The following is a 14,361-nucleotide window of genomic DNA, read 5'->3' as shown; positions in this document are numbered from 1 at the left end:
TAGGTAGTCTCTGTCATGTGTCATTAGTAGGTAGTCTCTGTCATGTGTCATTAGTAGGTAGTCTCTGTCATGTGTCATTAGTAGGTAGTCACTGTGATGTGTCATTAGTAGGTAGTCACTGTCATGTGTCATTAGTAGGTAGTCACTGTCATGTATCATTAGTAGGTAGTCACTGTCATGTGTCATTAGTAGGTAGTCTCTGTCATGTGTCATTAGTAGGTAGTCTCTGTCATGTGTCATTAGTAGGTAGTCACTGTCATATGTCATTAGTAGGTAGTCTCTGTCATGTGTCATTAGTAGGTAGTCTCTGTCATGTGTCATTAGTAGGTAGTCACTGTCATGTGTCATTAGTAGGTAGTCTCTGTCATGTGTCATTAGTAGGTAGTCTCTGTCATGTGTCATTAGTAGGTAGTCTCTGTCATGTGTCATTAGTAGGTAGTCTCTGTCATTAGTAGGTAGTCACTGTCATGTGTCATTAGTAGGTAGTCTCTGTCATGTGTCATTATTAGGTAGTCACTGTCATGTGTCATTAGTAGGTAGTCTCTGTCATGTGTCATTAGTAGGTAGTCTCTGTCATTAGTAGGTAATCTCTGTCATGTGTCTTTAGTAGGTAGTCTCTGTCATGTGTCATTAGTAGGTAGTCTCTGTCATTAGTAGGTAGTCTCTGTCATGTGTCATTAGTAGGTAGTCTCTGTCATGTGTCGTTAGTAGGTAGTCTCTGTCATTAGTAGGTAGTTACTGTCATGTGTCATTAGTAGGTAGTCACTGTCATGTGTCATTAATAGGTAGTCACTGTCACGTGTCATTAGTAGGTAGTCACTGTCATATGTCATTAGTAGGTAGTCTCTGTCATGTGTCATTAGTAGGTAGTCACTGTCATGTGTCATTAGTAGGTAGTCACTGTCATGTGTCATTATTAGGTAGTCACTGTCATGTGTCATTAGTAGGTAGTCTCTGTCATTTGTCATTAGTAGGTAGTCTCTGTCATATGTCAGTAGTAGGTAGTCTCTGTCATTAGTAGGTAGTTTCTGTCATGTGTCATTAGTAGGTAGTCTCTGTCATTAGTAGGTAGTCTCTGTCATTAGTAGGTAGTCTCTGTCATGTATCATTAGTAGGTAGTCTCTGTCATTAGTAGGTAGTCTCTGTCATGTGTCATTAGTAGGTAGTCTCTGTCATGTGTCATTAGTAGGTAGTCTCTGTCATGTGTCATTAGTAGGTAGTCTCTGTCATGTGTCATTAGTAGGTAGTCACTGTCATGTGTCATTAGTAGGTAGTCACTGTCATGTGTCATTAGTAGGTAGTCTCTGTCATTAGTAGGTAGTCACTGTCATGTGTCATTAGTAGGTAGTCACTGTCTTGTGTCATTAGTAGGTAGTCTCTGTCATGTGTCATTAGTAGGTAGTCTCTGTCATGTGTCATTAGTAGGTAGTCTCTGTCATGTGTCATTAGTAGGTAGTCTCTGTCATGTGTCATTAGTAGGTAGTCACTGTGATGTGTCATTAGTAGGTAGTCTCTGTCATGTGTCATTAGTAGGTAGTCTCTGTCATGTGTCATTAGTAGGTAGTCTCTGTCATGTGTCATTAGTAGGTAGTCACTGTGATGTGTCATTAGTAGGTAGTCACTGTCATGTGTCATTAGTAGGTAGTCACTGTCATGTATCATTAGTAGGTAGTCACTGTCATGTGTCATTAGTAGGTAGTCTCTGTCATGTGTCATTAGTAGGTAGTCTCTGTCATGTGTCATTAGTAGGTAGTCACTGTCATGTGTCATTAGTAGGTAGTCTCTGTCATGTGTCATTAGTAGGTAGTCTCTGTCATGTGTCATTAGTAGGTAGTCACTGTCATGTGTCATTAGTAGGTAGTCTCTGTCATGTGTCATTAGTAGGTAGTCTCTGTCATGTGTCATTAGTAGGTTGTCTCTGTCATGTGTCATTAGTAGGTAGTCTCTGTCATGTGTCATTAGTAGGTAGTCACTGTGATGTGTCATTAGTAGGTAGTCTCTGTCATGTGTCATTAGTAGGTAGTCTCTGTCATTACATTTACATTTACATTTAAGTCATTTAGCAGACGCTCTTATCCAGAGCGACTTACAAATTGGTGCATTCACCTTATGATATCCAGTGGAACAACCACTTTACAATAGTGCATCTAACTCTTTTAAGGGGAGGGGGGGTTAGAAGGATTACTTTATCCTATCCTAGGTATTCCTTAAAGAGGTGGGGTTTCAGGTGTCTCCGGAAGGTGGTAGGTAGTTAGTAGGTAGTCACTGTCATGTGCCATTAGTAGGTAGTCACTGTCATGTGTCATTAGTAGGTAGTCACTGTCATATGTCATTAGTAGGTAGTCTCTGTCATTAGTAGGTAGTCACTGTCATGTGTCATTAGTAGGTAGTCACTGTCATGCGTGCGGTAGCGTACCTGTAGTAGCATACAGTAGTCATAATCATGTGTTAAAATACAAGTCACTGTGGGTTTTCTCCTCTCCAGATCCTCCCCTATCTGTCACCACCAGTCTATGATGAATAATGTGCTAGTAAAAGAGAACCATCTTCTCTCATTAGCACGTTTAGCCATGCATATGCCTGTAAACAGTATAACTATTAACGATGAATGAATCTGAGGATAATTTCTGGAGCTGTCAAGGTCATTAGTACTCCTCTGGCCTGTCTTATTTCTAGCTTGCAGAGCACATTCACTCCTGGACTCGGATCATCTCTCGCTCTAGCTCTCTCTCGTACGCTCTCGTTCTCTCTCTCTCGCTCTCTCTCAGCCAGACTGCAAATCCACCACCACTCACTTTTACTCCACTGAGTGACTGACGAGAAGGAAAAAGACTCACTTGTCCAGTTTCAGTTCTTTTGGAAATGTGAAAGGAATGTAGGAGAATATAACACAATAGATCTGGTAAAAAATAATACAAAGAAAAAAACAAGTTTTGTATTTTTTTGTACCATCATCTTTGAAATGCAAGAGAAAGGCCATAATGTATTATTCCAGACCAGGTGCAATTTAGATTTTGGCCACTAGATGGCAGCAGTGTATGTGAAACGTTTTTGACTGATCCAATGAACCATTTGATTTCTGTTCAACATTTTGTATCAAGACTGCCCAAATGTGCCTAATTTGTTTATTAATAACTTTTCATGTTCAAAATTGTGCACTCTCCTCAAACAATAGCATGGTATTCTTTCACTGTAATAGCTACTGTAAATTGGACAGTGCAGTTAGATTAACAAGAATTTAAGCTTTCTGCCAATATCAGATATGTTTGTTTCCTGGGAAATGTTTTTCTTACTTACAACCTAATGCTAATCGCATTAGCCTATGTTCGCTCAACCGTCCCGTGGAAGGGACACTGATCCCGAAGATGTGACCTGAAGTCCTGAATGGGAAACTGTCTTCTTCTTTGCATCTAGCAGCTCCACTTTTTATAAATTGGTATTAGCTGTAAAAATAAAAGCTGAACCTCAACTTGACTGGATCAAGCTTTCACTGAAGCACATGGACCTTGGTCACCCATGTTTACATTTAGCACAGCCTCTGACAGACTAACCATCCAAACAACAGATTCAGCTGTCTATCTACTGGATGTGGAGCGTCCATCCTAATTGACATGGACTGACCAGTTGGCTATGCTTGTACTGCTGTAGAATCAACAGAGATTGTTTTCTTTTCAAACAATAGAGTACCCTGTTTACAGACTAGTTTCTTAATTTAAGACCAAAAAGAGTGTTACTCTTCTCGGTTAATTTGATCGTATGAATATCTTAAAGTGACAATCAGCAGTAGAAACAATAACAAAGCGTTCTCCCATCCCTTGTTTCAATTAAAAGTTAAGGGATGGCAGAGATGGATGCAAGGACTGACCATCCATGATATCACAATTATTTTTGGACTAAAATAATGTTATGTTTTGGGTTCTGATGGGGTACGACAGTAGAACTAAGCTCATGAGGCATTTATAAGTAATATTCTTCAAGAACCAATGGGTACATATCATTACTTCAGAAGTCCAAAAATGTATGTAGCAACTGCTGATCCCCATTTTAAGAATATGCTAACACACAGTCTGGATTATTAACACAGTACTATGACAATAATAATTATATAATAATTTGCTCCAACCTTGTAAATTATCAAATCAAATCAAAAATCAAATCAAATTTTATTAGTCACATACACATGGTTAGCAGATGTTAATGCGAGTGTAGCGAAATGCTTGTGCTTCTAGTTCCGACAATGCAGTAATAACCAACAAGTAATCTAACCTAACAATTCCACAACTACTACCTTACACACACACACAAGTGTAAAGGGATAAAGAATATGTACATAAAGATATATGAATGAGTGGTGGTACAGAACGGCATGGCAGATGCAGTAGATGGTATAGAGTACGGTATATACATATGAGATGAGTACTGTAGGGTATGTAAACATAAAGTGGCATAGTTTAAAGTGGCTAGTGGTACATGTATTACATAAAGATGGCAAGATGCAGTAGATGATATAGAGTACAGTATACACATATGAGATGGGTAATGTAGGGTATGTAAACATTATATTAAGTGGCATTGTTTAAAGTGGCTAGTGGTACATTTTTACATAATTTCCATCAATTCCCATTTTTAAAGTGGCTGGAGTTGAGTCAGTATGTTGGCAGCGGCCGCTAAATGTTAGTGGTGGCTGTTTAACAGTCTGATGGCCTTGAGATAGAAGCTGTTTTTCAGTCTCTCGGTCCCTGCTTTGATGCACCTGTACTGACCTCGCCTTCTGGATGATAGCGGGGTGAACAGGCAGTGGCTTGGGTGGTTGTTGTCCTTGATGATCTTTATGGCCTTCCTGTGACATCGGGTGGTGTAGGTGTCCTGGAGGGCAGGTAGTTTGCCCCCGGTGATGCGTTCTGCAGACCTCACTACCCTCTGGAGAGCCTTACGGTTGTGGGCGGAGCAGTTGCCGTACCAGGCGGTGATACAGCCCGACAGGATGCTCTCGATTGTGCATCTGTAGAAGTTTGTGAGTGCTTTTGGTGACAAGCCGAATTTCTTCAGCCTCCTGAGGTTGAAGAGGCGCTGCTGCGCCTTCTTCACAACGCTGTCTGTGTGGGTGGACCAATTCAGTTTGTCCGTGATGTGTACACCGAGGAACTTAAAACTTTCCACCTTCTCCACTACTGACCCGTCGATGTGGATAGGGGGGTGCTCCCTCTGCTGTTTCCTGAAGTCCACAATCATCTCCTTTGTTTTGTTGACGTTGAGTGTGAGGTTATTTTCCTGACACCACACTCCGAGGGCCCTCACCTCCTCCCTGTAGGCCGTCTCGTCGTTGTTGGTAATCAAGCCTACCACTGTAGTGTCATCCGCAAACTTGATGATTGAGTTGGAGGCGTGCATGGCCACGCAGTCGTGGGTGAACAGGGAGTACAGGAGAGGGCTCAGAACGCACCCTTGTGGGGCCCCAGTGTTGAGGATCAGCGGGGTGGAGATGTTGTTACCTACCCTCACCACCTGGGGGCGGCCCGTCAGGAAGTCCAGGACCCAGTTGCACAGGGCGGGGTCGAGACCCAGGGTCTCGAGCTTGATGACGAGTTTGGAGGGTACTATGGTGTTAAATGCTGAGCTGTAATCGATGAACAGCATTCTCACATGGGTATTCCTCTTGTCCAGATGGGTTAGGGCAGTGTGCAGTGTGGTTGCGATTGCGTTGTCTGTGGACCTATTGGGTCGGTAAGCAAATTGGAGTGGGTCTAGGGTGTCCGGTAGGGTGGAGGTGATATGGTCCTTGACTAGTCTCTCAAAGCACTTCATGATGACGGAAGTGAGTGCTACGGGGCGGTAGTCGTTTAGCTCAGTTACCTTAGCTTTCTTGGGAACAGGAACAATGGTGGCCCTCTTGAAGCATGTGGGAACAGCAGACTGGGATAAGGATTGATTGAATATGTCCGTAAACACACCAGCCAGCTGGTCTGCGCATGCTCTGAGGACGCGGCTGGGAATGCCGTCTGGGCCTGCAGCCTTGCGAGGGTTAACACGTTTAAATGTTTTACTCACCTCGGCTGCAGTGAAGGAGAGCCCGCAGGTTTTGGTAGGGGGCCGTGTCAGTGGCACTGTATTGTCCTCAAAGCGGGCAAAAAAGTTGTTTAGCCTGTCTGGGAGCAAGACATCCTGGTCCGCGACGGGGCTGGTTTTCTTTTTGTAATCCGTGATTGACTGTAGACCCTGCCACATACCTCTTGTGTCTGAGCTGTTGAATTGCGACTCGATTTTGTCTCTGTACTGGGACTTAGCCTGTTTGATTGCCTTGCGGAGAGAATAGCTACACTGTTTGTATTCGGTCATGCTTCCGGTCACCTTGCCCTGGTTAAAAGCAGTGGTTCGCGCTTTCAGTTTCACGCGAATGCTGCCGTCAATCCACGGTTTCTGGTTTGGGAATGTTTTAATCGTTGCTGTGGGTACGACATCGTCAATGCACTTCCTAATGAACTCGCTCACCGAATCAGCATATTCGTCAATATTGTTGTTGGACGTGATGCGGAACATATTCCAATCCGCGTGATCGAAGCAGTCTTGAAGCGTGGATTCAGATTGGTCGGACCAGCGTTGAACAGACCTGAGCGCGGGAGCTTGTTGTTTGAGTTTCTGTTTGTAGGCTGGAATCAACAAAATGGAGTCGTGGTCAGCTTTTCCGAAAGGGGGGCGGGGGAGGGCCTTATATGCGTCGCGGAAATTAGTATAACAATGATCTAGGGTTTTTCCAGCCCTGGTAGCACAATCGATATGCTGATAGAATTTAGGGAGTTTTGTTTTTAGATTAGCCTTGTTAAAATCCCCAGCTACGATGAATGCAGCCTCAGGGTGTGTGGTTTCCAGTTTACAAAGAGTCAGATAAAGTTCGTTCAGGGCCATCGATGTGTCTGCTTGGGGGGGAATATATACGGCTGTGATTATGATTGAAGAGAATTCCCTTGGTAGATAATGCGGTCGACATTTGATTGTGAGGAGTTCTAGATCAGGTGAACAGAATGACTTGAGTTCCTGTGTGTTGTTATGATGATCACACCACTTCTCGTTAATCATAAGGCATACCCCCCCGCCCCTCTTCTTACCGGAAAGATGTTTGTTTCTGTCGGCGCGATGCATGAAGAAACCAGCTGGCTGCACCAACTCCGTTAGCGTCTCTTGAGTTAGCCATGTTTCCGTGAAGCAGAGCACGTTGCAATCCCTGATGTCTCTCTGGAATGCTACCCGTGCTCGGATTTCATCAACCTTATTGTCAAGAGACTGGACATTGGCGAGTAGTATGCTAGGGAGTGGAGCGCGATGTGCCCGTCTCCGAAGCCTGACCACGAGACCGCCTCGTTTGCCCCTTTTTCGGCGTCGCACAGGGTCGCCGGCTGGGATCAGATCCATTGTATTGGGTGGAAGGCAAAACACTGGATCCGTTTCGGGAAAGTCATATTCCTGGTAGGAACGATGATGAGTTGACGTTAATCGTATATTCAGTAGTTCCTCCCGACTGTATGTAATGAAACCTAAGATTACCTGGGGTACCGATGTAAGAAATAACACATAAAAGAACAAAATACTGCATATTTTCCAAGGAACGCGAAGCGAGGCGGCCATCTCTTTTCGGCGCCGGAAGTAGTCAAATTATCAAAGCCGTACCATGCAGGCCCTGACCTTGAATGGTGTTCAAATGAATTCAATAGATATTCCTGCATAATTGACTAGTCTAGTTCCTCCAGGCCGTGACCTTGTCTTCTGAACAATACACAACAATTTGATCATTGAATTAGTCTTCCAGTCTGGAGCCTTGTTGCTTCACAGGACATATACAAAATGAAAATGTCAGGTCAAATACATAATCCGATTTTCTGCTTTTTAGATTGTATTTAAACATTAATTCCACTGAGAAATGGACATACTGTCTCCATCCAAATATCTTTATCTTTGGCCTTCCATATTAATCAGACCAAATCATGACTCAGACTGTTTCTGTATAATGGCGAATATGTTAATCTAGTCTAGATAGTCCCATGTTACGACTCGTTGCAGTATGTTTGTTTTTGGTTATATAATTAGAGAGGCTTTGGATGTTCCTAATTATTTCTATGTCATAGGTCTATATTCAGGTCTATATTCTACAGTCTTGACATAATGTTTTTCTACAGTAACAAAGCAGTTTTGGTAACAAATATGTCAAAAAACATTCAGCTTACTTATTCTCTCCAAAACCATTGACATGCTGCTTATTCATGCCCTGTTCTCTCCTCAGTTCTCGTCGCTGTGTGAAGGCTGTTTGCCGTAGTGGTGCTAGTTGGCTCATAGTGAAGTCAGAGGGGAGGCAATTAGCTCAAACAAGAAGAGGTGCTTGATGCCTGCCGGGACTCAAACTAACTTGCTATTATTCACTTCTCTTCTGCTGAGGAACACATGCCAGGTGCCCTCAGCTTCCGTCTTTCTGTCCATCCGTCTGTCCGTCTGTCCGTCTGTCCTAATCTCTCAGCCTCTATCTTATTCTGTCTTTCTCTTCTCCTGTCTCCTACTCCCTCTCTGGTTCTCTGGCCAGTAGCCACAGTGGAAATGAATATGGATCACTAGCTGCCTTGCACTCTCTGAAAATTCTAATTCTCCTCCTGAATGTATTGGCTGTTGGCAAATCATTTTCACACACTGTTTTTAGAAATAGATTTTCCCAGCTACAGTTGTAGTGCTAGTCCCTGATGAAGTGAAGGTGTTGATTTATTTTAGATTTGCTAAAAACAAAATGGACTCTTACATGAGGGTTCACTTTGACTGAGATAAACATAGACTAACTTACATATTCTGTGTCACACACTCAGGAATACACTCACAGCTCTATGTACCCCAGGAATGGTTTACGTTACATTACAGCATTACGTTACATTACAATATTACCAAGCACGTGAGAAGACATGGTTACACACTATTATTAAAGCCCAGCCTCAGTCTTCCAAGCACACTCTGTAGACAGAGACAGAGACAGGGGTGGGGTGCATGCACAGCTTCCTATCACTCTAATGTTGCCTCACACACTTGTCTCTATGTTCACACATCATACATGGAGCAGCACATTGTCCCATCCCAGTGAATAACATTTAGTGTTTAGTCACCACCCGCAGGTTCCCTGCAGTGCACACACATGATTGCAATAGACTAATTGAGGAATCATTTGACTCATGTTGCCTGTTTTATTACCGTGAGGTGATGGCGCTCAATAATACGCCGAGTTGAATAGTGAAGATGTTGTTAGCAGCACTGACATGTTAATTGTGCTGTTCTCTTAAATGACTGAAATACTTTTCCTTGAAACTCGACATGCCACACATTCTCACCGACTGCAGTTTTTCTGTACAAGTCTGTTATTGATATGTGGAGTGCAGTGGGCTTATTAAATGAGATTCTGTTGCAGTCAAATCAGTTAGCAGCAGCAGAACCTGTGAGAGGCTGAGACCAGGATGTGTTAGCATTGACATGTGGCTACCTGTCTGCCTGGTCTGTATGGTGATGTAGCCTAGCACTAGCTCTAATGGATAGCAGAGGAGTGGAGATGAGAGATTGGGTCCTACTCTAGAAGAAGTGAGATGTGATTAAGATCGATAGCACCGTCTCTGTTTGAGCATCGATAAGAGATGTTTTGTTACGGTCCTACACTCCATACCCCATAATGTCGACGTGGAATTATGTTTTTGAACATTTTTACAAATTCATTTAAAATGTATTCAACCCCTTTGAGCCTAAATATGTTCAGGAGTAAAAATGTGCTTAAGCAGTCACGTAATAAGTTGCATGGACTCACTGTGTGTGCAATAATAGTGTTTAACATGATTTTTGAATGATTACCTCATCTCTGTACCCCACACACTCACACAATTATCTGTAAGGTCCCTAGGTCGAGCAGTGAATTTCAAACAGATTCAAACCCCCAAAAATAAATGAAACACAAAGACCAGGGAGGTTTTCCAATGCCTCACAAAGAAGGGAACTTATTGGTAGATGGGTTAAAAAAAACAGACATTGAATATCCCTTTGAGCATGGTGAAGTTATTAATTACACTTTGGATGGTGTATCAATACACCCAGTCACAACAAAGATACAGGTGTCCTTCCTAACTTAGTTGCCAGAGAGGAAGGGAACCGCTCAGGGATTTCACCACGATGCCAATGGTGACTTTAAAACATTTACGGAGTTTAATGGCTGTGATGAGAGAAAACTGAGGATGGATCAACAACATTGTAGTTACTCCACAATACTAACCCTAATTGACAGTGTGAAGAGAAGGAAGCCTGTACAGAATACAAATGTTCCAAAACACGCATCCTATTTGCAACAAGGCACTAAAGTAATACTGCAAGAAATGTGGGAAAGAAATTCACTTTTTGTCCTCAATACAAAGTGTTATGTTTTGGGCAAATCCAATACAACACATTACTGAATACCACTCTACATATATTCAAGCATAGTGGTGGCTGCATCATGTTACAGTTATGCTTGTAATCATTAAGGACTGGGGAGTTTTTCAGAGTAAAAAAATTGTAACGATTTTCCTCCTCCTCTTCATCCGAAGAGGAGGAGTAGGGATTGGACCAAAGCGCAGCATTGTGATGTGACATATTGATTTATTAAACGAAACCAAAAAACACGAAGAACACTAGAGAATTACAAAAACAATAAACGACGTAGACAGACCTAGACTTGAGAACTTACATCAACACGAAGAACGCACGAACAGGTACAAACTACATCAAACGAACGAAAACACGAAACAGTCCCGTGTGGTGCAAAAAGACACAGACACAGGAAACAACCACCCACAACAAACAAAGTGAAACCACCTACCTTAATATGATTCTCAATCAGAGGAGATGAAAACCACCTGCCTCTAATTGAGAACCATATTAGGTACCCATAAACCAACATAGAAACAGAAAACATAGAATGCCCACCCACACTCACGCCCTGACCGACTAACACATACAAAAACAACAGAAAACAGGTCAGGAACGTGACAGTAATGTAAATGTTGAGCGGCTTCACTGCAATTAGATTGTATGTCTTAATATTCAATAAAAAAAAATATATATATACTGTATATATTTTCAATAAATGTTTTTCTTTTTAATCTAAAAACATTTTTTCACTTTGTCGATATGATGTGTGCTCTGTAAACGGGTAAGAAAATATATGCTGTAACACAAAAAAATGTGGATTAAGTCAAGGAGTATGAATACTTTCGTTTTTTTGTAACATTATATATATATATTTTTTTACATTACAAAACATTCAAACGACAGCATTCAGGTACACACAAACATCCACAACATCACCCCTGCCCAGACCCACCTGCTCACACCCCATCTCCATCCACAACATCACCCCTGCCCAGACCCACCTGCTCACACCCCATCTCCATCCACAACATCACCCCTGCCCAGACCCACCTGCTCACACCCCATCTCCATCCACAACATCACCCCTGCCCAGACCCACCTGCTCACACCCCATCTCCATCCACAACATCACCCCTGCCCAGACCCACCTGCTCACACCCCATCTCCATCCACAACATCACCCCTGCCCAGACCCACCTGCTCACACCCCATCTCCATCCACAACATCACCCCTGCCCAGACCCACCTGCTCACACCCCATCTCCATCCACAACATCACCCCTGCCCAGACCCACCTGCTCACACCCCATCTCCATCCACAACATCACCCCTGCCCAGACCCACCTGCTCACACCCCATCTCCATCCACAACATCACCCCTGCCCAGACCCACCTGCTCACACCCCATCTCCATCCACAACATCACCCCTGCCCAGACCCACCTGCTCACACCCCATCTCCATCCACAACATCACCCCTGCCCAGACCCACCTGCTCACACCCCATCTCCATCCACAACATCACCCCTGCCCAGACCCACCTGCTCACACCCCATCTCCATCCACAACATCACCCCTGCCCAGACCCACCTGCTCACACCCCATCTCCATCCACAACATCACCCCTGCCCAGACCCACCTGCTCACACCCCATCACCTCCAGCGCCCACTTCACTCTCCACCACATGGCCTCAAACTGCACTGTTTTGTTTCTCTCTGTTGCCCATGCACTTTCAACATTTAGATAGAAATGCATTTGACCTTGCAGGCCTACAAAAGGGGTGCTGTGGGACGCATGCAGCCCGCGGACCGCCAGTTGCCCATCCCTTATATAGGACATCATGATGTGAAATGTCTATGAAAACAGAGGAAGAAAAGAAGAGGAGGAAAAAACTATAAATGATAGATCAACTAGACTCCAACAGTGTGAATGAGATCATTTCTGAAGCATTGTCCTTTCCCCCCAGTGCTGTGATTGGTGAAGGCCGTGTTTAATGTGGATGCTCCCCTGGTGAGATGATTGCCTATGTGCAGCCATTACCTCCAGTACCAGTGAGAACTAAATGTTAAGATTTAAGAGAAGGTAACGATGTGCCTCGGTGTGGGTGCTCACACCTTGGATGTGTCTTAAATGGCATCCTATTCTGTATATATTGTACTACTTTTGAACCGCAACCCATAAAGTTCTGGTCAAAAGTAGTGCACTAGGGAATAGGGTGCCATTCGGGATGGAACCCTTAGCGGCTATACTGAATGTGTGAGGGAGAGAGGGAGGAATAAAAAGGTGGTAAAACTGTAATAGGTTGTATTTGGATCCCTGCATGTGCACATGGAAACAGATATCAATGTGGATTTTTCACTCACTTGTGTGAATTAACTATTGCAGTGAAAATATCTCTCTGGAACCATTTGTAACTTCAAAGACAACATGAAAAGGAGAAAAGAAAGGAAAGGACAATACCTGTGTGCCATCCCTCTGCTCACCTTATTTCATATGATAGAGAGTTAGAGCAGGACCAATTCCATGAGGTCAGATGGTCAGGCCGCTGACCATGATTGGGCCACTTGCTGGGTGGTTGCACAGCCTCACACGTCTCTGGGAATACTCATCTCCCAGGACCCATTACATAGTGATAGATTTCTGAGGCATCGCTGCAGGTGTCTCACCCACACTAACACGCGCTCATGCACTGTAAACACACACACACACACACACACACACACACATACTTAAAACTGGGCATGCTGAGCGTACTGAAGGATTATTATGTCTCCTGTTAATTTGATCATAATGCCAGCAATATTGTTAATGTCAAACTATTAACATTGGCCATCCCCTCTTTTCACAGTGAGTGAAGACATTGATCCCTCCCCTCTCTCATCTCCCCCAGTCTGCTGAAAGGAGTCAGGCCACATGGGCTTAATGGGAACTTAATGACTTTTTTACACCATAAAAACTGCTGTCCACCAGGAAACGGCATCAAACACATGCTCTCTGACCATTTCCCTCTGTTCAGTGACCACATAGGTCCTCCAGAGGTTGATGATCAACATTCACAGTGGCGACCCGTTGTTTTGCATGTTATTTTGGCATTAATACGTGTCACATATCAGTTTGCAAACAACAACAAAAAAACATTGAGTTAAAATAGCTGCATACAAACTTGATATCTTTTTTGCTTTCTTGAGTAAGGCAGCTCCAAAATGCAGATGTTTCAGCCTAGCTCAGTGCTTTCTGTGGTAGTGGGGCAGCCAGCGGAAAATACAGAGCGATGGGGTTGGCAATCTTCTCTAGTTGCGCCGTGATTGGCTCAGTGTTCTGTCACTCATGGGGAGACTACACAAAATCCACGGGGAGAGCTCGAAAATTCAAGCCCCTTGGGTGATGCCATAGAGCAACGTTAGAAGTGCCCATCCAAGAAGGCTCAACGTCATTGGCCACAGATAACTGATCATGTCAACATCATACTTTTAAAATTAGCTAGCAGTCATCATCATGAATCAAGACGACAATCTACTGGCAAATCCTTTTCAATACTTGTCATATGTAGAGAAATTATATGTAAAATGTGTCGGTGCTCATCGGCCATTGGAAATCGCAAATTAAAAAATGAGTGGTTTGGAAGAAATCAGTGGCTAACTGCAAGCATTACAAAGCAATAACCAGCCTGCTATTCAGTGGAGTGGCTGTGTGGTCCAAGTCTGGGTTTAAGGATCTCTTTAACTTATTTGGGATAGGGGGCGGTATTTTGACGTCCGGATGAAAAGCGTGCCCAAAGTAAACTGCCTGCTACTCAGGCCCAGAAGCTAGGATATGCATATAATTGGTAGATTTGGATAGAAAACAGTCTAAAGTTTCTAAAACAGTTAAAATAATGTCTGAGTATAACAGAACTGAAATGGCAGGCGAAACCCCGAGGACAAACCATCCCCCCCCAAAAATGTTTCATCC

Source organism: Salvelinus alpinus, unplaced genomic scaffold, assembly GCF_045679555.1.
Source record: "Salvelinus alpinus unplaced genomic scaffold, SLU_Salpinus.1 scaffold_57, whole genome shotgun sequence".
Classification (NCBI taxonomy): domain Eukaryota; kingdom Metazoa; phylum Chordata; class Actinopteri; order Salmoniformes; family Salmonidae; genus Salvelinus; species Salvelinus alpinus.
Note: the sequence above shows the minus strand (reverse complement) of the source record.